The sequence below is a fragment of the Opisthocomus hoazin genome, chromosome 28 (genome assembly GCF_030867145.1).
Source record: "Opisthocomus hoazin isolate bOpiHoa1 chromosome 28, bOpiHoa1.hap1, whole genome shotgun sequence".
NCBI classification, from domain to species: Eukaryota; Metazoa; Chordata; class Aves; order Opisthocomiformes; family Opisthocomidae; genus Opisthocomus; species Opisthocomus hoazin.
In genome coordinates this window covers 12,508-36,998 of record NC_134441.1, presented here as the reverse complement: position 1 = coordinate 36,998, position 24,491 = coordinate 12,508, and positions in this window count along the sequence as shown.

Sequence of the window (24,491 nt, the reverse complement as noted above, 5' to 3'; positions counted from 1 at the left end):
GCTGAGAGCAGTCCTCTTTCTTTCCAGATGGCTCCATGAGCGTGAATCACACCAAATGCATATTTAGAGTCAGTCCATATATTTACCCTTTTTCCTTCTGCCATTTGCAAGGCTTGCCTCAACGCCACCAGTTCTGCTTTCTGTGCCGAGGGATTTGCAGGCAGCGTTCCTGACTCCAGTGCCTCGGTGGTGGTGACAACAGCGTATCCGGCCGTTCGTCTTCCTTCTTTCACAAAGCTGCTTCCATCCGTGAACAACTCCAGATCAGGGTTCTCCAGAGGCTCATCCCTCAGGTCCGGTCTGCTGGAATAGACTTGTTCAACAGTTAGCAGGCAGTCATGTTCTAGATTTTCTGTCGGATTCTCCGTCGACAGAAACATTGCTGGATTTACGATGGTTGTGGTTTTTAATTCCACATCATCTTGCTCCAGTAAGACAACTTGATATTTCAGCATTCTGCTGGGGGACAGCCAATGACCCCCCTTTTGTTCTAGAACAGTTACCACCATGTGTGGTACATACACCACCATCTTTTGGCCCATAGTCAATTTTCGAGCTTCCTGAATCAGCAATACCGTCGCTGCCACAGCGCGCAAACGTCCCGGCCATCCTTTACTCACGTTGTCAAGTTGTTTAGAGAAATATCCTACTGGCCGCTTCCAGGATCCCAGACGTTGTGCCAGCACTCCAAGGGCCAGATGCTGCCTCTCATGGACAAACAGTTCAAAAGGTTTGGTTAAATTAGGTAAAGCCAAAGCAGGGGCCATCATCAATGCTTTTTTAAGTTCTTTAAATGATTTTTGGCATTCAGGTGTCCATGTCAGATACAAGTCTTTGGATTCTCTTAAAGCGTTGTAGAGTGGCTTCACATATAGTCCATAGTTTGGAATCCAAAGCCGACACCATCCAATCATTCCCAAAAAGGTTCTCAGCTCCTTTGGACTGTTAGGTTCTGGGATTTGGCAAATGGCTTCCTTCCTTTCGTTGCTTAGTTGCCTTTGCCCTTGAGATATTTCAAATCCCAGATAAATCACTGCTTCTCTTCCTATCTGGGCCTTATTTCTGGAGACTCTATATCCTCCTTGGCCCAGAAAATTCAACAAACTGATAGTAATTTCAAAACATTCTTCTTTGCTTTCTGCTGCTATCAGAATATCATCCACATATTGTAACAATGTCCCCTTTTCCTGGTTTTGTCTCTTCCATATTTCTAATTCCTTTGCCCACTGGTTTCCAAATACTGTGGGGCTCTTTTTAAATCCTTGTGGAAGTACAGTCCACGTCAGTTGCATCTTTCGTCCTGTTGCAGGGCTCTCCCATTCAAAAGCAAATATGCTTTGACTTTGTGCATCCAGAGGTATGCAAAAGAAGGCCTCCTTTAAATCTAGTACAGTAAACCATTTATGCTCCTCTTTCAGGGATGTCAATAAACTATAGGGATTGGCTGCTACTGGGTGTATATCTTGAACTATTTGATTTATAGCTCTTAGACCCTGGACTAGTCGATATTCCCGTCCCCCAGGTTTCTTTACCGGTAATATAGGTGTGTTATATTCTGACTCGCATTCTACCAAAAGCCCATATTGCAAAAATTTCATGATTAACCCCTCTAATCCTTTTCGTGCCTCCCACTTAATAGGATACTGTTTTTGTCTTACCAGTTTGGATCCGGCTTTTAAGGTCACTTTTACCGGTTCTGCCAGTTTCGATCGTCCTGGAACCTCACTTGCCCAAACCAAGGGGGTTACAGCATTTTCCACCTCTTCTGGAATTCGTTCTTCTTTAAAAGAATCCTGTAACATAAATACTTTCGCCTCTATGGCTTTTGATTCCGGTATCAATAATTCAATTTCCCCATTTTTAAAAGTTACTTGTGCCTCCAATTTACTTAACAAGTCTCGCCCTAACAAAGGCAAAGGGCATTCAGGCATATATAAAAACTGGTGTGTTACCCACTGTTTTCCCAATTTAAATTTTAATGGTTCCAGAAAAGGCCGATTTTCCCTTTGTCCTGTCGCACCAACGACATCTACCGAATGATGACTGCATTTTCCTCTACATGTGTTCAATACCGAATAAGTGGCTCCCGTATCTACTAAAAATTCTACTTCTTCATTCCCTAGCTCTAGTGTAACCAGGGGTTCAGCTAGGGTTGACTCCCCCGGTCCTCTTCGTGATTCCTCATCTAAAGTCATCAATTTAATCGCGCGAAGAGTCGGATCTAACTCCCCGGCCTTAGGACATTCTCTTTTCCAGTGCCCACGTTCCTTACAAATAGCACATTGGTCTGGTGCTAATCGAAGATTTATCCTTTCCCTTTCTCCAATATTCATCCCTCTTCCTCTTCCTCTTCCTCTTCCTCTTCCTCTGCCTTTTCTATTATTCCCAGCTAGAGCCGCCAATAACTTTCCATCTCTCCGAGCCTGTTTTCCTTCCTTCTCTTTTTCTCTATTATTATACACAGTCCATGCTACTTCAAGCATTTTTCCCAAATCTCTAGATTCAGGTCCTTCCAATTTTTGGAGCTTTTTCCTAATATCGGGAGCCGACTGACCCATGAATATGGAGGCCAATTGTATTGCTTCGTCTGGTTGTTCTGGGTCCAAATTAGTATACTTTCGGGCAGTTTCCTTCAGGCTCTCCATGAAAGCTGAAGGAGACTCATTTAGCTCCTGCCTTATTTCATAAATTTTTGAGCAATTTATCGCCTTTGGCATTGCATGTTTAACATCGAACAAAATCCACCTCTGATATCTGGTCAACATTCCTCTGGGTCCCGGCTGATTCGGGTCCCAGTCAGGATCTGAAGAGGGAAAGTTCTGATCTACCGGTCCCTGCAAATCTCCATGGGCGTGAGCTCCCTCTACCTGTTTCTTAGCAGTATTCAGTACCATCCTTTTCTCTGTGCCATCAAGCAAAGTATCTAAAATCACCTGCAAATCATTCCAGTCAGGATCCTGGGTCCTAATTATTGTCTCAAAGACCTTTGCTACTCTCTCAGGGCCTTCTCGATAAGTGCCTGCTATTTCCTTCCACGACCTTAAATCAGTTATTGAAAACGGAACCTTTACTGTCACCGGACCAGTATTTCCTACTGCTTCTCGGAGAGGGGCCTGGAGGGGAGCTGGCTCCGCTGCCCCCCCTGTCCTTCCCCGCGTTCTTCCCGAAACCGGGCTAAATTCTCCCGCACCCTCCCCCAGAGGGGAGGTGGAAGGGCTACCGATCTCGGATCCCTCTGCATGATTATCCCCCCATTTCTGACGCGGTGCCACCATTAGCTCGACATCATCCTCCTCAGACTCAAACTTCAAACATTCTTTCCCGACGCTACAAGCGGCGCAGCATTTCTTTGAACCTTTCTTACATTTTCCCTTTCCCAAAGCCATTACCATAGAACTATGCGGATGTATCCCACACTGCCTTTGCCATTCCGGATGATTTCTCAACGAGAAAAACAAATCTACATATGTCATTTCTTCCCATTTACCTTCCCTTTTACAAAACAACATCAACTGCAAAGTGGTATTATAACACAGTGTCCCGTCCTCCGGCCACTTCTCCCCGTCATCCAACGGCCACCAAGGATTACAATATTCAATTAACTGTTTCCGAGTTAAAGGATCCCCCCCCAGCTCTTTCCAGTGTTTTAAAATACATCCCAAAGACGTGCCCCTTGGGATGGGTCTTTTACTCGGAAAGGTGCCCATCCTTCAAATGACCAGTGGTAGTGATTGTGCACTATATCACAAACACTAATCAGAGGGACCCCAACCCTTGTTGGAGCTCCCTTTTGGGATCCCAGACCCCTGCTGAGATCCTGGAGACTTCAACCCCCTGTTGAAGACCTCCCCCTTGGGCCCCGCTCCACCGGCTTTCACCGAGCAGAGACTTTCCACAAAGGTACCTTTCAGCCCAACTCTACGAGGTTTTCACCGCGATTTACGAGCAGGCGTATATTATACTTAAAGAATGCCTTAATTAAATTCCAGGAGACTTACTTGGAATCCTTCGGTCCGGGGATCAGAGGTTCTCCTCGAGAATCCCTCGATGCCGGCTGCAGGTCCCGTGATCCCGCGGATCCGTCGGTTTTCACAAGCAGGGTCCCATCTGGGGTGCCAGAAACTGTCACCGAAAATCCGGGAAGAAAACGTCGTAACACCAATGTAGTGTTAAAAGGCAGCATTCTTTATTGCAGCGTTGGATGCACGGGGGATAATTCCACCAAGCGTGCATACCCCATACCCTTTTTGTGCAGTTTATACAGATCAAAATATACATATTCATCTGATTACATAAGCCCTTTCTTTCTAGTCAAATCAGTCCATTTTCATACACTCCTCCCACCCGCGCTTGCGCAGTGCCTCCTAGTGGTGGTCGTCGGGGGTCCCAAGATGAAGGCTTATCCTCTTCGTCACAGTTTCTGCGCAAACTCAGTCCTCTTCTGGCTCTTGTCCCTGCGGCACGGGTCGTCTTGACCAGTTCTAGGCACCTGCTGGTTTTAATTGAAACTAACTTCTTTGGGGGGAGATGTATGACTTTTTGCTTCAATTAATTCACACAATAGATAGGTACCACAAATACACCTGCAACCATTTGGTAACGCTATTTCTATTAAAAATCCCCTTCACCATTATTGTTTAACATTAATGACTACCTAGGGACTAAACCCTCTGTTCCCAGACCTAATGTCCAGATGGGCAGGGCTGTACAAGGGACATAGCAGCATTGTTCGTGGTTTATGATTAACTGATTCCATCACCTTGGTTACATTTCCCCGCTTTGGAAGTTTTGAAATAATTCTCTTTTCAATACTTCCATAATTAAATTTTTCTTAATCATATAATGATTAAATATTATTATAATATTTTTTTCAGAATCACAACACTACACTTATAGTCCACTTGTTTCGCTATAGGGTGGTGGAAGTGTAACAACCGACTCACTAAGGTTTTGTCTTCTTGCAATAGCCTGAATAATCATTCGATTAAAAGCTGTTCTGCTGGTGAGTTCCTTTTTCAGACAATAATATATGAGCAGTATTATTAAAACTACTACCAGTAAAAGCAGTCCGGTACCGATTAAAGATTTGACCCAAGAACTACTATTCCACCCTAATCCGTTAAAAATTTTATCAAGCCAATTTTCTTGCATGTCCTGTTGGATTTCCTGAGTGTCTTTTTCTATTTGTTTTAGTAAGTTTAAGTCATGTTCAACATCCTGAGTGACGTTGGGGATATGTAGACAGCAATGATCTCTCCTACCTTTTAGGTACTCACGTACTCCATGTTCTTTTAACAGGAGCATGTCTAAGGCCATTTTATTTTGCTGCGTCATTCTTGAGGTTGCTTGCAACTGTAGGTTTAACTGTCTGAATCCTCTCCTTGTTACATTTGCTAATTTTTCTACTTGACCAGTTAGTTTATATAACCAGGCTTTATTCCTATAAGTCGATAAGGGAGTCAATAAAGATTCTAAGGCCCGTCCGATTTTTACTCCTGTTGAAGGCTCATTCCAGTTTTCATCTTCTTCAACTTCTGATCTTTTTATTCGTAATAATTTCAAATTCTCAGAGTTCCCCTTAAAGGGAGTCTTTTTCCAAATTGGACATAATGTTGGCATTCCTAAAGTAATTTGTTTTACCTTACCATCAACCGGTAGGTGAGTGGACCAGGTTCCATCACTCATTGCCCAAACTAAGTGTCCTGGACTTTGAATTGTAGATTTTCTACAACTAAAGAATGTTCCTCTTTGGGGCTTATAGGTATCAGTCAACTGTAAATCATTTCTAAGTCCCCTACACTGGCATCCATATTTCAAGGCAGCTGCTAAAGGTGGAACACTTTGGATTGCTTTACTAACTGTACTGCAATTACACATTTTTGTACAATTCCACCAGGGTACTACAATTTCCTTTTCCCGGGAAGTACTTCCTTTGTCATCGACCGATGGGAAAGCTGCAAAAATCATCCCATCCCAGGTGAAACACCAGGGGGCACTGGCCATGTACTGGAACTGAGATGTGATGGCCATTGACCATACTGAATCCCACAAAGTTATCTCTTGTTTAGTTTGATTGGGCTCTTTGCATTCCCATTTCATGATTGTTCGAGTAACATTTTTCTTAACGGGTTCATCATGAGCACACCAACCTATATTGGGAAAAACTATTTGGACAAAAACATAATTTAGTAACTTCTCACAATTTGCTTTACTTCCAGGGGTTTTCCATTGTTTTCTAACACAATCTATTCGTTCCTGCCACTCAACAACGGGAACTTGTTCACAATGAGCACCGTTCTTGTTGGGTTCTTTGTTACTTCGATTTGTTGTCAAGATTCCCCACGGAACTGATTCTCCTACCGCCCTTGGGATTGGAAGACACGCAGTTATTTGGGTCACGTTTTGTAAATTTGCAAATTCTTTTATAAGCCCGATCATCAAATTTTCTTCTGGAGTCCTCCTTGGGAGGTATATTAATTGTTCTGCTTTTATTGGCAGCGTAGTAATGTCTTTTGTTCTTACTTCCAATACACTGAACAGTGCTCCTATTATCATCAGTTTCCAGATCGAGATACAGTCTCCCCGCATTTTGCAGCAATAGCTACTCTTTTTAGATATATTTCAAAGTCAGTTTTGCAGTCTCTGGATCTCTACTGATGACTCTCCACGAAGGGGCCTTCTTCACTCGGGTGTAGTGTATCCACGGTTCCACCCCTTCTACTTTGATCGCAGTGTCAGTTGTTAACAGTACCTGAAAAGGTCCTTTCCACTTCACCTGCAGTGGTTCAGAGTTCCAAGTCTTTATGCACACGAAATCACCTGGTGGATATTGATGCACAGGTGTATCCAAAGCAAGCGATCTGGTCAGCACAACGTATTTTCGGAGTGCTTCAAGTGTTTTTCCTAAAGAAATCAAATACATCTTTAAATCTGTTTCCCCTGTTATTTTCGTATCCCCTGGGATTAGAGGAGTCTGATAAGGTTTGCCATACAGAATTTCGTATGGACTTACACCATCTTTAGATCTAGGTTGAACTCTGACTCTCAGAAGTGCTAATGGTAAAGCTTGTGGCCATTTCAAAGACACCTCTTGACAAATTTTACTTATTTGTCGCTTTAATGTTTGGTTCATTCTTTCAATTCTCCCACTTGATTGTGGCCTCCAGGGGGTATGTAAATCCCAATTTATCCCTAAAATTTTACTTACTTGCTGAACTATTTCTGCTACAAAATGTGGTCCCCTATCGGAAGACATGCCAATTGGTACCCCAAACCTTGGTATGATTTCTTTCAACAATATTTTAACTACTTCTCTCGCTTTGCTGGTGCGACAAGGAAAGGCTTCCGGCCATCCAGAAAAAGTATCAATGAATACTAATAGATACCTGAATCCATTCTGCCTGGGGAGTTCAGAAAAATCAACTTGCCAGTAATCTCCTGGAATGTTACCCTGTTTTGTTACTCCTAGGGGTGCCCTTTTCCGATTTAAAGAATTATTTTTGAGACAAATTGGACACTTCGTTACTATGGATTTAATTACTCCTGTCCTTCCTACACACACCACAGATGATTTTAGGCTCGAGACCATAGCATCTACACCCCAATGTGTCTGTGCATGTTTTTCTTTCGCAAGTTCTAACATAACTTGCGGGGTTACAATTACCTGTTTTTCTGGCGTTACCTACCGCCCTTCTATATTTTGTGATGCTTTCAATTGTTCTGCTAATTGTTCATCCAATTTACTGTATTTTGGTTTCAGATTTGGGATTTTTATTTGTTTTACTGGTACTAGAGCAAGGATACCTTGTTCAGCAGCCTCCTTTGCTGTTTTGTCTGCCAATCGATTACCTATGTTTACAGCTGTCTGACCAAATTGATGAGCCTTGCAGTGCATCAGTGCCACTTCCTTTGGTTTCTGCGCCTCTTCGAGGAGCTGAAGGATTTCTTCTTTGTGTTTTATCGATGAACCTTGGGCTGAGAGCAGTCCTCTTTCTTTCCAGATGGCTCCATGAGCGTGAATCACACCAAATGCATATTTAGAGTCAGTCCATATATTTACCCTTTTTCCTTCTGCCATTTGCAAGGCTTGCCTCAACGCCACCAGTTCTGCTTTCTGTGCCGAGGGATTTGCAGGCAGCGTTCCTGACTCCAGTGCCTCGGTGGTGGTGACAACAGCGTATCCGGCCGTTCGTCTTCCTTCTTTCACAAAGCTGCTTCCATCCGTGAACAACTCCAGATCAGGGTTCTCCAGAGGCTCATCCCTCAGGTCCGGTCTGCTGGAATAGACTTGTTCAACAGTTAGCAGGCAGTCATGTTCTAGATTTTCTGTCGGATTCTCCGTCGACAGAAACATTGCTGGATTTACGATGGTTGTGGTTTTTAATTCCACATCATCTTGCTCCAGTAAGACAACTTGATATTTCAGCATTCTGCTGGGGGACAGCCAATGACCCCCCTTTTGTTCTAGAACAGTTACCACCATGTGTGGTACATACACCACCATCTTTTGGCCCATAGTCAATTTTCGAGCTTCCTGAATCAGCAATACCGTCGCTGCCACAGCGCGCAAACGTCCCGGCCATCCTTTACTCACGTTGTCAAGTTGTTTAGAGAAATATCCTACTGGCCGCTTCCAGGATCCCAGACGTTGTGCCAGCACTCCAAGGGCCAGATGCTGCCTCTCATGGACAAACAGTTCAAAAGGTTTGGTTAAATTAGGTAAAGCCAAAGCAGGGGCCATCATCAATGCTTTTTTAAGTTCTTTAAATGATTTTTGGCATTCAGGTGTCCATGTCAGATACAAGTCTTTGGATTCTCTTAAAGCGTTGTAGAGTGGCTTCACATATAGTCCATAGTTTGGAATCCAAAGCCGACACCATCCAATCATTCCCAAAAAGGTTCTCAGCTCCTTTGGACTGTTAGGTTCTGGGATTTGGCAAATGGCTTCCTTCCTTTCGTTGCTTAGTTGCCTTTGCCCTTGAGATATTTCAAATCCCAGATAAATCACTGCTTCTCTTCCTATCTGGGCCTTATTTCTGGAGACTCTATATCCTCCTTGGCCCAGAAAATTCAACAAACTGATAGTAATTTCAAAACATTCTTCTTTGCTTTCTGCTGCTATCAGAATATCATCCACATATTGTAACAATGTCCCCTTTTCCTGGCTTTGTCTCTTCCATATTTCTAATTCCTTTGCCAACTGGTTTCCAAATACTGTGGGGCTCTTTTTAAATCCTTGTGGAAGTACAGTCCATGTCAGTTGCATCTTTCGTCCTGTTGCAGGGCTCTCCCATTCAAAAGCAAATATGCTTTGACTTTGTGCATCCAGAGGTATGCAAAAGAAGGCCTCCTTTAAATCTAGTACAGTAAACCATTTATGCTCCTCTTTCAGGGATGTCAATAAACTATAGGGATTGGCTGCTACTGGGTGTATATCTTGAACTATTTGATTTATAGCTCTTAGACCCTGGACTAGTCGATATTCCCGTCCCCCAGGTTTCTTTACCGGTAATATAGGTGTGTTATATTCTGACTCGCATTCTACCAAAAGCCCATATTGCAAAAATTTCATGATTAACCCCTCTAATCCTTTTCGTGCCTCCCACTTAATAGGATACTGTTTTTGTCTTACCAGTTTGGATCCGGCTTTTAAGGTCACTTTTACCGGTTCTGCCAGTTTCGATCGTCCTGGAACCTCACTTGCCCAAACCAAGGGGGTTACAGCATTTTCCACCTCTTCTGGAATTCGTTCTTCTTTAAAAGAATCCTGTAACATAAATACTTTCGCCTCTATGGCTTTTGATTCCGGTATCAATAATTCAATTTCCCCATTTTTAAAAGTTACTTGTGCCTCCAATTTACTTAACAAGTCTCGCCCTAACAAAGGCAAAGGGCATTCAGGCATATATAAAAACTGGTGTGTTACCCACTGTTTTCCCAATTTAAATTTTAATGGTTCCAGAAAAGGCCGATTTTCCCTTTGTCCTGTCGCACCAACGACATCTACCGAATGATGACTGCATTTTCCTCTACATGTGTTCAATACCGAATAAGTGGCTCCCGTATCTACTAAAAATTCTACTTCTTCATTCCCTAGCTCTAGTGTAACCAGGGGTTCAGCTAGGGTTGACTCCCCCGGTCCTCTTCGTGATTCCTCATCTAAAGTCATCAATTTAATCGCGCGAAGAGTCGGATCTAACTCCCCGGCCTTAGGACATTCTCTTTTCCAGTGCCCACGTTCCTTACAAATAGCACATTGGTCTGGTGCTAATCGAAGATTTATCCTTTCCCTTTCTCCAATATTCATCCCTCTTCCTCTTCCTCTTCCTCTTCCTCTTCCTCTGCCTTTTCTATTATTCCCAGCTAGAGCCGCCAATAACTTTCCATCTCTCCGAGCCTGTTTTCCTTCCTTCTCTTTTTCTCTATTATTATACACAGTCCATGCTACTTCAAGCATTTTTCCCAAATCTCTAGATTCAGGTCCTTCCAATTTTTGGAGCTTTTTCCTAATATCGGGAGCCGACTGACCCATGAATATGGAGGCCAATTGTATTGCTTCGTCTGGTTGTTCTGGGTCCAAATTAGTATACTTTCGGGCAGTTTCCTTCAGTCTCTCCATGAAAGCTGAAGGAGACTCATTTAGCTCCTGCCTTATTTCATAAATTTTTGAGCAATTTATCGCCTTTGGCATTGCATGTTTAACACCGAACAAAATCCACCTCTGATATCTGGTCAACATTCCTCTGGGTCCCGGCTGATTCGGGTCCCAGTCAGGATCTGAAGAGGGAAAGTTCTGATCTACCGTTCCCTGCAAATCTCCGTGGGCGTGAGCTCCCTCTACCTGTTTCTTAGCAGTATTCAGCACCATCCTTTTCTCTGTGCCATCAAGCAAAGTATCTAAAATCACCTGCAAATCATTCCAGTCAGGATCCTGGGTCCTAATTATTGTCTCAAAGACCTTTGCTACTCTCTCAGGGTCTTCTCGATAAGTGCCTGCTATTTCCTTCCACGACCTTAAATCAGTTATTGAAAACGGAACCTTTACTGTCACCGGACCAGTATTTCCTACTGCTTCTCGGAGAGGGGCCTGGAGGGGAGCTGGCTCCGCTGCCCCCCCTGTCCTTCCCCGCGTTCTTCCCGAAACCGGGCTAAATTCTCCCGCACCCTCCCCCAGAGGGGAGGTGGAAGGGCTACCGATCTCGGATCCCTCTGCATGATTATCCCCCCATTTCTGACGCGGTGCCACCATTAGCTCGACATCATCCTCCTCAGACTCAAACTTCAAACATTCTTTCCCGACGCTACAAGCGGCGCAGCATTTCTTTGAACCTTTCTTACATTTTCCCTTTCCCAAAGCCATTACCATAGAACTATGCGGATGTATCCCACACTGCCTTTGCCATTCCGGATGATTTCTCAACGAGAAAAACAAATCTACATATGTCATTTCTTCCCATTTACCTTCCCTTTTACAAAACAACATCAACTGCAAAGTGGTATTATAACACAGTGTCCCGTCCTCCGGCCACTTCTCCCCGTCATCCAACGGCCACCAAGGATTACAATATTCAATTAACTGTTTCCGAGTTAAAGGATCCCCCCCCAGCTCTTTCCAGTGTTTTAAAATACATCCCAAAGACGTGCCCCTTGGGATGGGTCTTTTACTCGGAAAGGTGCCCATCCTTCAAATGACCAGTGGTAGTGATTGTGCACTATATCACAAACACTAATCAGAGGGACCCCAACCCTTGTTGGAGCTCCCTTTTGGGATCCCAGACCCCTGCTGAGATCCTGGAGACTTCAACCCCCTGTTGAAGACCTCCCCCTTGGGCCCCGCTCCACCGGCTTTCACCGAGCAGAGACTTTCCACAAAGGTACCTTTCAGCCCAACTCTACGAGGTTTTCACCGCGATTTACGAGCAGGCGTATATTATACTTAAAGAATGCCTTAATTAAATTCCAGGAGACTTACTTGGAATCCTTCGGTCCGGGGATCAGAGGTTCTCCTCGAGAATCCCTCGATGCCGGCTGCAGGTCCCGTGATCCCGCGGATCCGTCGGTTTTCACAAGCAGGGTCCCATCTGGGGTGCCAGAAACTGTCACCGAAAATCCGGGAAGAAAACGTCGTAACACCAATGTAGTGTTAAAAGGCAGCATTCTTTATTGCAGCGTTGGATGCACGGGGGATAATTCCACCAAGCGTGCATACCCCATACCCTTTTTGTGCAGTTTATACAGATCAAAATATACATATTCATCTGATTACATAAGCCCTTTCTTTCTAGTCAAATCAGTCCATTTTCATACACTCCTCCCACCCGCGCTTGCGCAGTGCCTCCTAGTGGTGGTCGTCGGGGGTCCCAAGATGAAGGCTTATCCTCTTCGTCACAGTTTCTGCGCAAACTCAGTCCTCTTCTGGCTCTTGTCCCTGCGGCACGGGTCGTCTTGACCAGTTCTAGGCACCTGCTGGTTTTAATTGAAACTAACTTCTTTGGGGGGAGATGTATGACTTTTTGCTTCAATTAATTCACACAATAGATAGGTACCACAAATACACCTGCAACCATTTGGTAACGCTATTTCTATTAAAAATCCCCTTCACCATTATTGTTTAACATTAATGACTACCTAGGGACTAAACCCTCTGTTCCCAGACCTAATGTCCAGATGGGCAGGGCTGTACAAGGGACATAGCAGCATTGTTCGTGGTTTATGATTAACTGATTCCATCACCTTGGTTACATTTCCCCGCTTTGGAAGTTTTGAAATAATTCTCTTTTCAATACTTCCATAATTAAATTTTTCTTAATCATATAATGATTAAATATTATTATAATATTTTTTTCAGAATCACAACACTACACTTATAGTCCACTTGTTTCGCTATAGGGTGGTGGAAGTGTAACAACCGACTCACTAAGGTTTTGTCTTCTTGCAATAGCCTGAATAATCATTCGATTAAAAGCTGTTCTGCTGGTGAGTTCCTTTTTCAGACAATAATATATGAGCAGTATTATTAAAACTACTACCAGTAAAAGCAGTCCGGTACCGATTAAAGATTTGACCCAAGAACTACTATTCCACCCTAATCCGTTAAAAATTTTATCAAGCCAATTTTCTTGCATGTCCTGTTGGATTTCCTGAGTGTCTTTTTCTATTTGTTTTAGTAAGTTTAAGTCATGTTCAACATCCTGAGTGACGTTGGGGATATGTAGACAGCAATGATCTCTCCTACCTTTTAGGTACTCACGTACTCCATGTTCTTTTAACAGGAGCATGTCTAAGGCCATTTTATTTTGCTGCGTCATTCTTGAGGTTGCTTGCAACTGTAGGTTTAACTGTCTGAATCCTCTCCTTGTTACATTTGCTAATTTTTCTACTTGACCAGTTAGTTTATATAACCAGGCTTTATTCCTATAAGTCGATAAGGGAGTCAATAAAGATTCTAAGGCCCGTCCGATTTTTACTCCTGTTGAAGGCTCATTCCAGTTTTCATCTTCTTCAACTTCTGATCTTTTTATTCGTAATAATTTCAAATTCTCAGAGTTCCCCTTAAAGGGAGTCTTTTTCCAAATTGGACATAATGTTGGCATTCCTAAAGTAATTTGTTTTACCTTACCATCAACCGGTAGGTGAGTGGACCAGGTTCCATCACTCATTGCCCAAACTAAGTGTCCTGGACTTTGAATTGTAGATTTTCTACAACTAAAGAATGTTCCTCTTTGGGGCTTATAGGTATCAGTCAACTGTAAATCATTTCTAAGTCCCCTACACTGGCATCCATATTTCAAGGCAGCTGCTAAAGGTGGAACACTTTGGATTGCTTTACTAACTGTACTGCAATTACACATTTTTGTACAATTCCACCAGGGTACTACAATTTCCTTTTCCCGGGAAGTACTTCCTTTGTCATCGACCGATGGGAAAGCTGCAAAAATCATCCCATCCCAGGTGAAACACCAGGGGGCACTGGCCATGTACTGGAACTGAGATGTGATGGCCATTGACCATACTGAATCCCACAAAGTTATCTCTTGTTTAGTTTGATTGGGCTCTTTGCATTCCCATTTCATGATTGTTCGAGTAACATTTTTCTTAACGGGTTCATCATGAGCACACCAACCTATATTGGGAAAAACTATTTGGACAAAAACATAATTTAGTAACTTCTCACAATTTGCTTTACTTCCAGGGGTTTTCCATTGTTTTCTAACACAATCTATTCGTTCCTGCCACTCAACAACGGGAACTTGTTCACAATGAGCACCGTTCTTGTTGGGTTCTTTGTTACTTCGATTTGTTGTCAAGATTCCCCACGGAACTGATTCTCCTACCGCCCTTGGGATTGGAAGACACGCAGTTATTTGGGTCACGTTTTGTAAATTTGCAAATTCTTTTATAAGCCCGATCATCAAATTTTCTTCTGGAGTCCTCCTTGGGAGGTATATTAATTGTTCTGCTTTTATTGGCAGCGTAGTAATGTCTTTTGTTCTTACTTCCAATACACTGAACAGTGCTCCTATTATCATCAGTTTCCAGATCGAGATACAGTCTCCCCGCATTTTGCAGCAATAGCTACTCTTTTTAGATATATTTCAAAGTCAGTTTTGCAGTCTCTGGATCTCTACTGATGACTCTCCACGAAGGGGCCTTCTTCACTCGGGTGTAGTGTATCCACGGTTCCACCCCTTCTACTTTGATCGCAGTGTCAGTTGTTAACAGTACCTGAAAAGGTCCTTTCCACTTCACCTGCAGTGGTTCAGAGTTCCAAGTCTTTATGCACACGAAATCACCTGGTGGATATTGATGCACAGGTGTATCCAAAGCAAGCGATCTGGTCAGCACAACGTATTTTCGGAGTGCTTCAAGTGTTTTTCCTAAAGAAATCAAATACATCTTTAAATCTGTTTCCCCTGTTATTTTCGTATCCCCTGGGATTAGAGGAGTCTGATAAGGTTTGCCATACAGAATTTCGTATGGACTTACACCATCTTTAGATCTAGGTTGAACTCTGACTCTCAGAAGTGCTAATGGTAAAGCTTGTGGCCATTTCAAAGACACCTCTTGACAAATTTTACTTATTTGTCGCTTTAATGTTTGGTTCATTCTTTCAATTCTCCCACTTGATTGTGGCCTCCAGGGGGTATGTAAATCCCAATTTATCCCTAAAATTTTACTTACTTGCTGAACTATTTCTGCTACAAAATGTGGTCCCCTATCGGAAGACATGCCAATTGGTACCCCAAACCTTGGTATGATTTCTTTCAACAATATTTTAACTACTTCTCTCGCTTTGCTGGTGCGACAAGGAAAGGCTTCCGGCCATCCAGAAAAAGTATCAATGAATACTAATAGATACCTGAATCCATTCTGCCTGGGGAGTTCAGAAAAATCAACTTGCCAGTAATCTCCTGGAATGTTACCCTGTTTTGTTACTCCTAGGGGTGCCCTTTTCCGATTTAAAGAATTATTTTTGAGACAAATTGGACACTTCGTTACTATGGATTTAATTACTCCTGTCCTTCCTACACACACCACAGATGATTTTAGGCTCGAGACCATAGCATCTACACCCCAATGTGTCTGTGCATGTTTTTCTTTCGCAAGTTCTAACATAACTTGCGGGGTTACAATTACCTGTTTTTCTGGCGTTACCTACCGCCCTTCTATATTTTGTGATGCTTTCAATTGTTCTGCTAATTGTTCATCCAATTTACTGTATTTTGGTTTCAGATTTGGGATTTTTATTTGTTTTACTGGTACTAGAGCAAGGATACCTTGTTCAGCAGCCTCCTTTGCTGTTTTGTCTGCCAATCGATTACCTATGTTTACAGCTGTCTGACCAAATTGATGAGCCTTGCAGTGCATCAGTGCCACTTCCTTTGGTTTCTGCGCCTCTTCGAGGAGCTGAAGGATTTCTTCTTTGTGTTTTATCGATGAACCTTGGGCTGAGAGCAGTCCTCTTTCTTTCCAGATGGCTCCATGAGCGTGAATCACACCAAATGCATATTTAGAGTCAGTCCATATATTTACCCTTTTTCCTTCTGCCATTTGCAAGGCTTGCCTCAACGCCACCAGTTCTGCTTTCTGTGCCGAGGGATTTGCAGGCAGCGTTCCTGACTCCAGTGCCTCGGTGGTGGTGACAACAGCGTATCCGGCCGTTCGTCTTCCTTCTTTCACAAAGCTGCTTCCATCCGTGAACAACTCCAGATCAGGGTTCTCCAGAGGCTCATCCCTCAGGTCCGGTCTGCTGGAATAGACTTGTTCAACAGTTAGCAGGCAGTCATGTTCTAGATTTTCTGTCGGATTCTCCGTCGACAGAAACATTGCTGGATTTACGATGGTTGTGGTTTTTAATTCCACATCATCTTGCTCCAGTAAGACAACTTGATATTTCAGCATTCTGCTGGGGGACAGCCAATGACCCCCCTTTTGTTCTAGAACAGTTACCACCATGTGTGGTACATACACCACCATCTTTTGGCCCATAGTCAATTTTCGAGCTTCCTGAATCAGCAATACCGTCGCTGCCACAGCGCGCAAACGTCCCGGCCATCCTTTACTCACGTTGTCAAGTTGTTTAGAGAAATATCCTACTGGCCGCTTCCAGGATCCCAGACGTTGTGCCAGCACTCCAAGGGCCAGATGCTGCCTCTCATGGACAAACAGTTCAAAAGGTTTGGTTAAATTAGGTAAAGCCAAAGCAGGGGCCATCATCAATGCTTTTTTAAGTTCTTTAAATGATTTTTGGCATTCAGGTGTCCATGTCAGATACAAGTCTTTGGATTCTCTTAAAGCGTTGTAGAGTGGCTTCACATATAGTCCATAGTTTGGAATCCAAAGCCGACACCATCCAATCATTCCCAAAAAGGTTCTCAGCTCCTTTGGACTGTTAGGTTCTGGGATTTGGCAAATGGCTTCCTTCCTTTCGTTGCTTAGTTGCCTTTGCCCTTGAGATATTTCAAATCCCAGATAAATCACTGCTTCTCTTCCTATCTGGGCCTTATTTCTGGAGACTCTATATCCTCCTTGGCCCAGAAAATTCAACAAACTGATAGTAATTTCAAAACATTCTTCTTTGCTTTCTGCTGCTATCAGAATATCATCCACATATTGTAACAATGTCCCCTTTTCCTGGCTTTGTCTCTTCCATATTTCTAATTCCTTTGCCAACTGGTTTCCAAATACTGTGGGGCTCTTTTTAAATCCTTGTGGAAGTACAGTCCACGTCAGTTGCATCTTTCGTCCTGTTGCAGGGCTCTCCCATTCAAAAGCAAATATGCTTTGACTTTGTGCATCCAGAGGTATGCAAAAGAAGGCCTCCTTTAAATCTAGTACAGTAAACCATTTATGCTCCTCTTTCAGGGATGTCAATAAACTATAGGGATTGGCTGCTACTGGGTGTATATCTTGAACTATTTGATTTATAGCTCTTAGACCCTGGACTAGTCGATATTCCCGTCCCCCAGGTTTCTTTACCGGTAATATAGGTGTGTTATATTCTGACTCGCATTCTACCAAAAGCCCATATTGCAAAAATTTCATGATTAACCCCTCTAATCCTTTTCGTGCCTCCCACTTAATAGGATACTGTTTTTGTCTTACCAGTTTGGATCCGGCTTTTAAGGTCACTTTTACCGGTTCTGCCAGTTTCGATCGTCCTGGAACCTCACTTGCCCAAACCAAGGGGGTTACAGCATTTTCCACCTCTTCTGGAATTCGTTCTTCTTTAAAAGAATCCTGTAACATAAATACTTTCGCCTCTATGGCTTTTGATTCCGGTATCAATAATTCAATTTCCCCATTTTTAAAAGTTACTTGTGCCTCCAATTTACTTAACAAGTCTCGCCCTAACAAAGGCAAAGGGCATTCAGGCATATATAAAAACTGGTGTGTTACCCACTGTTTTCCCAATTTAAATTTTAATGGTTCCAGAAAAGGCCGATTTTCCCTTTGTCCTGTCGCACCAACGACATCTACCGAATGATGACTGCATTTTCCTCTACATGTGTTCAATACCGAATAAGTGGCTCCCGTATCTACTAAAAATTCTACTTCTTCATTCCCTAGCTCTAGTGTAACCAGGGGTTCAGCTAGGGTTGACTCCCCCGGTCCTCTTCGTGATTCCTCATCTAAAGTCATCAATTTAATCGCGCGAAGAGTCGGATCTAACTCCCCGGCCTTAGGACATTCTCTTTTCCAGTGCCCACGTTCCTTACAAATAGCACATTGGTCTGGTGCTAATCGAAGATTTATCCTTTCCCTTTCTCCAATATTCATCCCTCTTCCTCTTCCTCTTCCTCTTCCTCTTCCTCTGCCTTTTCTATTATTCCCAGCTAGAGCCGCCAATAACTTTCCATCTCTCCGAGCCTGTTTTCCTTCCTTCTCTTTTTCTCTATTATTATACACAGTCCATGCTACTTCAAGCATTTTTCCCAAATCTCTAGATTCAGGTCCTTCCAATTTTTGGAGCTTTTTCCTAATATCGGGAGCCGACTGACCCATGAATATGGAGGCCAATTGTATTGCTTCGTCTGGTTGTTCTGGGTCCAAATTAGTATACTTTCGGGCAGTTTCCTTCAGTCTCTCCATGAAAGCTGAAGGAGACTCATTTAGCTCCTGCCTTATTTCATAAATTTTTGAGCAATTTATCGCCTTTGGCATTGCATGTTTAACACCGAACAAAATCCACCTCTGATATCTGGTCAACATTCCTCTGGGTCCCGGCTGATTCGGGTCCCAGTCAGGATCTGAAGAGGGAAAGTTCTGATCTACCGTTCCCTGCAAATCTCCGTGGGCGTGAGCTCCCTCTACCTGTTTCTTAGCAGTATTCAGCACCATCCTTTTCTCTGTGCCATCAAGCAAAGTATCTAAAATCACCTGCAAATCATTCCAGTCAGGATCCTGGGTCCTAATTATTGTCTCAAAGACCTTTGCTACTCTCTCAGGGTCTTCTCGATAAGTGCCTGCTATTTCCTTCCACGACCTTAAATCAGTTATTGAAAACGGAACCTTTACTGTCACCGGACCAGTATTTCCTACTGCTTCTCGGAGAGGGGCCTGGAGGGGAGCTGGCTCCGCTGCCCCCCCTGTCCTTCCCCGCGTTCTTCCCGAAACCGGGCTAAATTCTCCCGCACCCTGCCCCAGAGGGGAGGTGGAAGGGCTACCGATCTCGGATCCCTCTGCATGATTATCCCCCCATTTCCGACGCGGTGCCACCATTAGCTCGACATCATCCTCCTCAGACTCAAACTTCAAACATTCTTTCCCGACGCTACAAGCGGCGCAGCATTTCTTTGAACCTTTCTTACATTTTCCCTTTCCCAAAGCCATTACCATAGAACTATGCGGATGTATCCCACACTGCCTTTGCCATTCTGGATGATTTCTCAACGAGAAAAACAAATCTACATATGTCATTTCTTCCCATTTACCTTCCCTTTTACAAAACAACATCAATTGCAAAATGGTATTATAACACAGTGTCCCGTCCTCCGGCCACTTCTCCCCGTCATCCAGAGTATATAACGGCCACCAAGGATTACAATATTCAATTAACTGTTTCCGAGTTAAAGGGTCCCCCCCCAGCTCTTTCCAGTGTTTTAAAATACATCCCAAAGGCGTGCCCCTTGGGATGGGTCTTTTACTCGGAAAGGTGCCCATCCTTCAAATGACCAGTGGTAGTGATTGTGCACTATATCACAAACACTAATCAAAGGGACCCCAACCCTTGTTGGAGCTCCCTTTTGGGATCCCAGACCCCTGCTGAGATCCTGGAGACTTCAACCCCCTGTTGAAGACCTCCCCCTTGGGCCCCGCTCCACCGGCTTTCACCGAGCAGAGTCTTTCCACAAAGGTACCTTTCAGCCCAACTCTACGAGGTTTTCACCGCGATTTACGAGCAGGCGTATATTATACTTAAAGAATGCCTTAATTAAATTCCAGGGGACTTACTTGGAATCCTTTGGTCCGGGGATCAGAGGTTCTCCTCGAGAATCCCTCGATGCCGGCTGGAGGTCCCGTGATCCCGTGGATCCGTCGGTTTTCACAAGCAGGGTCCCATCTGGGGTGCCAGAAACTGTCACCGAAAATCCGGGAAGAAAACGTCGTAACACCAATGTAGTGTTAAAAGGCAGCATTCTTTATTGCAGCGCTGGATGCACGGGGGATAATTCCACCAAGCGTGCATACCCCATACCCTTTTTGTGCAGTTTATACAGATCAAAATATACATATTCATCTGATTACATAAGCCCTTTCTTTCGTAGTCAAATCAGTCCATTTTCATACACTCCTCCCACCCGCGCTTGCGCAGTGCCTCCTAGTGGTGGTCGTCGGGGGTCCCAAGATGAAGGCTTATCCTCTTCGTCACAGTTTCTGCGCAAACTCAGTCCTCTTCTGGCTCTTGTCCCTGCAGCACGGGTCGTCTTGACCAGTTCTAGGCACCTGCTGGTTTTAATTGAAACTAACTTCTTTGGGGGGAGATGTATGACTTTTTGCTTCAATTAATTCACACAATAGATAGGTACCACAAATACACCTGCAACCTTTTGGTAACACTATTTCTATTAAAAATCCCCTTCACCATTATTGTTTAACATTAATGATTACTTAGGGACTAAACCCTCTGTTCCCAGACCTAATGTCCAGATGGGCAGGGCTGTACAAGGGACATAGCAGCATTGTTCATGTTTTATGATTAACTAATTCCATCACCTTGGTTACACCGTAACAGCATTAAAATTGTGAGTTGCGGTTGTGCCTTCACAAGTTTGCTCTTAGGTTCTCTGGGTTACAGCCGCCAGAAATGTTTTGTGCGCGATACACAATTCTAAAACGATGACAGCTTTTGTTGTAGCTTGGGCAGGACTTGAACTTCGGCCTCCTGCGCTGGAGCTGAGTGACCGTCGTTTTGTCCTGCCGTGCCTCTGCTCTGCCCCTGGCTCGCTGGCTGTGCCCTGGGGTGCCTCTTCTGGTCTTTGTACCAATGTTCTTGTAGGGATAAAAGAGACCCTTTCTCTCCCCAGGTGTTTGTGAGGATGGTGCAGGCAAGGCTGTGATCTGTAGTTTTCTTGACCCCGTTATTTCTGCTGCCTGTGCCTGTTCTCTCCCCTCGCAGGAGATGGGAAGAGCCGCTGGCGCAGCGCTCTCGAAGCAGTGTGGGTGGCGGGCTGAGCTGCGGGACCCCGATCTGGAGGTCGTGGTGGACGGCCTGTGGCTGCTTCCAGGGTTGCCCCTGACATCTCTTGCTGTGTGTTCTGCTCCCTTTGCACGTGGGGCCGTGGCCTCTCCCTGTTTGTCTTTGTGCCGCTGAGTTGAGCTAGAAATGATCTGGTAGCGCTGAGCAGAGCTTTTTGGTAGGCGCTGTGTGCGTGCCGTGCAGAGCCCTCAAACACCAGCCCGGCCAGCGTGGGCCTGTACGAGAGGGGCAGGATCCACACAGGCGCTGTCTTGGGATGCTTACGGACTGCTGGGCTCCGCTGGAAACGGAGATGGCCCGAGCCACTGGGCAGCTGGTTCAGCCTCTGTAGGGGAAGAGAGCGGGCAGCAAGGCCATGTTCTCGAGGAGCTGGACTTGAGAATGCCCATGGTGGGAGAGCCTCCTCCTAGACCCTCTCCCCGACAAGGAGCTTGCTTGAGGAACCCTCCCTGGTGCCAAGCTGCCTGGAGACCTCGGAGAGGACTGGCTGCTCGTGACAAGCTGTTTCTCCATGCCTGTGCTTGGCGTGTGGAAGCTGCTCTCAGCACTGATGCTGAGGCCGCCTGTGAAAGCTCCGAGTTCATCCACTGGCTCCGGTTTTCCCAGGCTCTGCATCAAATACGGCTTTGCTGAGCCTCAAGTGGGGCTCTTGGTCTTGTCCACGTTTCTGCTCTGAAAACGTTCAGGTGCTGAGGACTGGGACATTTCAAAAGCATCGTGTTTCTCTGTGGGCTTCCCGGGGAGGGACTGCGGTCATGCAAGACGCGTTGGGGAGCTCAGTCTGCTTTTGGGATGCTCTGAACGGCACAGGAGGACGATTTCTTTGAGGTGCCTGTACTTCTGGAAGGATTACCCACACCTGCCTTCCATCTGAAATATGGCTTGGTGGCACTCACTTTTTGATGGGGGTTTGTTTTGGGGTTTTGTGTGTTTTTTTGAAAAGGGGGTGTATGTGTGAACAGCTCAGTGCTAGTAGCTAGCATAGTGTGAAGAATCTTCTCCTGCTTAGAGTGAGTGGTTTTATAATTAAAAATACCCATTCAGTGTTACAAAACTCGGCTCCCTTAGGTTCAAGTGCTTGCTGATGGATTCCTGGCTGACAAAATCCCCCTCCCTGCTTGCTTGGATATTAAATCCTCTTTAAAGTGGCCTTCAGGTTACCTAGTGTGATTTCTTCCAGCTAATCACAATTGTCGAAAGTGTGCGTTTTTGTTCTTAAAAAGTAGGATCAGAAGTTTGTAGAAACATCTTCTGTGTCTGGTTTAAATGAGTTAAAGCTGTTGCTGTTTCAGGTTGAGGGTTTCTAATGTAATTTTTTTCCTCTTTCCGATCTTTGTACATCTTAATGACATTCACTCTGTGGTGGGGATTCCTCTTTTCAGGTGGGCATTCTCCTCACCGGATTTGTCTCGGCAGTGTCAGAATGGGCATAATTTCTAAATGCTCTTGCTGTGAGTATTTGTCTTCTGGTTTAATATTCACTGGACTGTCACACTGGTCTTGTGGTCTGTCTGGAGCTGAGCTGAGCACGTAGGCCAGACTTTGCAGGGAGTTATGGATAAAAGCAGACTGTGGTTTCTATCTGTCTGTCTGCAGATCTGTCCAGTTCATTTGGTCGTTCTTATTACAGGGGCTTTTCTGGGTGGTTGTACCGTTATCTTCCCTTGATTTTTTGCTGTCTGCAGGCTTCCGCTGGCAAACGGAGAGTATATCAAACCGGCAGGGCTGCGGTCCACAGCTGCGTGGGCCATGGCATCTCTGGCTGAAATCAGCATCAGTGGGTGCTTGTGGCAAAGATGTGGAGTCCTGAATGAAGGAGGGGGTTGCTGCTTGTCAGGGCTGGTGCTGGAAGCTTGGGAGAAGTGTGGTGATTTTAATGCCCCGCGCTCTAATGGCTGTGGGCAGGGTTTGCCTTACCTGTGGTCAGAGCGCGCTGTCACCTGCTGTTCAGCCAGATATCTGCTGTATTCCCGGGTCCTCCTCAGGATCCATATATCCTTGTATGGGTGTGTATGTCGAAATGGCAAGAGTTTTTCACTGTGCGGGCTTCAAACCGTGTTTGGGGTTGTTCTCCCAAAAGAGAACAGAAGCAAGTGTGATGTTTTCCACGGATGAATTTGGTGCCATTACCTGTCTGCAGTCCGCTTGTAATTTGTTTCCCTAAACGTCACCTCCAGGCTAGAGGCACTGATGCACTGGCTTTAGCGAAACTGTCGATGCTTTCTGCTCTGCTCTCTCATGGGCAGGTTTGGCCCGGTAAACCAGTGGTGGTTGTTACCTAGGCTGGATTCAGTGGGAGTTGGTAGGTGACCTGTGCGTCCCTGAGGAGGCTGTGTCCCGGGAGAGGAGTCTGTCTGGCGTGGGACGCCGTAACCCCTTTGTTTGTGCAGGTGGGTGCCTTTGTGCTGGATCCCGTGTGTGGGCTGGGGACCGTACTGCTGGAAGCTGCCAAAGAGTGGCCCGTGAGCAGAAGTGTCCTAGTGCAAATGTTCCTCCGTAGGAACATAAACCAAGGTCCTGCGTAGCTGTGCAGGCAGGTGCTGGCAGCCCTGGATTTATACCGCAGGGTCTGCGTGAGGCAGCCGTGGCCTTTGAAAACTGCCTGGGCTCGTCCTGGGAGCGGAGGTGCCAGCGGGACAGCGCGCTCGGTTGTCGGTGTTAGAGGCAGCGTGGCTGTCTGTAGCTGGCTGGGGTCTTGCTGTTAGGACATAGCCTCAATATTTCTGTAAGTCCCAAGTGTCTTGAGCAGAGCAGAGCATGGAAGGAGTGAAGACAGCAGAGGCTTCAGCCATTCTTCTGTCCGCTGGGTCTGTGTATTGCTCTGTGTAATGGTACTGGATCTCCCAGCAAGGATTTTGTGGTGGAAGGGCTGTGCAGCAGGGCAGTTCTGAGAAGGCTTTATAAAATAAATACACCTGCTTGGCAACTAGATGACCTTTCTGTTTTTTCTCTGACCAGGAAGCCTGTTACTGGGGTGCTGATATGAGCGATTCACAGTTAGAGGGCACAGATGTGAATGGAAGGACTGCAGGCCTGATGGAGAAGATGGAGTTACTGAAAGCTTCTGTGAAAGGTACGCCTGTAGGCTTCCCAAGCAAGATAGGCTGGAAGTGTTTTGTGGTTTGGGGATTATACAGGTGATGTAGGTTCTCTTGAGGCGATGTGTGGTAGAGCTAGCTCTCAGCCAGTAGCTGAGCAGGGACGCTGTAGCGCTAGCAAACAGGTAATTATTTGTTCTCTCCCCCTCTGAACTTTGGCAAGAATAAACTCAGCAGAAGACAATGAAAATAAT